Raw genomic sequence first — 1025 nt, forward strand, 5'->3', positions numbered from 1 at the left:
GAAAAGATATATTGCCGAAGCCTGGGAGAAACAGGCTCGGTACTATAATACCAGGCGGTCTCCCCGGACTTTCAGAGTTGGCGACCGGGTGTGGAAAAGGCAGCGGATATTGTCGTCAGCGGCCAATTATGTGGCCGCGAAACTAACACCGCGATACGCCGGACCCTATACGGTTGCCAAGAAAATATCCTCGGTAGTGTACGAGTTAGTAGATGAAGCCGGAAGCTCGGTGGGCAAACTTCACGTGAAGGACTTGAAGGTCTTTAAACCCGCCGAAGGGGCCACTACTAATTCTGCTTTTGATATAACAGAGGCCGAGGATCATGGAAGAGCCGACGAAGGAGTTGGAGCGGGCGGAGGGCCGGGAGGAATCGGCGCCGAGCCCACCAACGCCGCTCGTGGTGGAGGGACGGAAGGAAGCGGCGGGCGAGAGCAGTCTCCCTGCCGCAGTCCCGACACCGGCGAAGAGGAGTTCGTCGGCCAGGGCGGAGGGCGCGCTAGGAGCCCTCGGCCTACGGCCAGAGGACATGGCCGTCCTGCGGACCCTACTGGACAGGGAGAAGGTGCGAGCGGAGGAGGAGAACCTCCTCAGCGAGACCCTGGAGAAAGGTCTCCAGGTCGCGACCGTTCGGGAGAAAGGATCGACGGCCATGGAGGTCGACCTGCTCCCGGACGCAGCGGGACTAAGGGTCGAGGTCGCCCAAGGAACGTCCCGAATAATCGGGGCGCTCGGAGATTGGGCGGCCGAAGTCGAGGAGGCCTTGGCGGCTGCCGAGGTCGTCCCGACACCGGCGCCTCCGAAGAAGGTCAGGGTGAATACCTGTGTCCAGGTGGCGCCGGACGCACCGTCCTGCGGAAGGCCGGGGAAGATTCTTCCTCGACCACCCTACCGAGAGGATCGGCGGGGAAGCGGCGGCCAAGGGGCCGTCGTGGAAGAGGGGGAGTCCGATCCGGGACGGGAATGGGTCAGCAAGACCGAGTGGAGGCGCCTGCAAAGGAAGGCGCAGAGGGAGAGGGAGAGGACG

Source organism: Cephus cinctus, unplaced genomic scaffold (assembly GCF_000341935.2).
Source record: "Cephus cinctus unplaced genomic scaffold, Ccin1 Ccin1_scaffold0885, whole genome shotgun sequence".
Lineage (NCBI taxonomy): Eukaryota > Metazoa > Arthropoda > Insecta > Hymenoptera > Cephidae > Cephus > Cephus cinctus.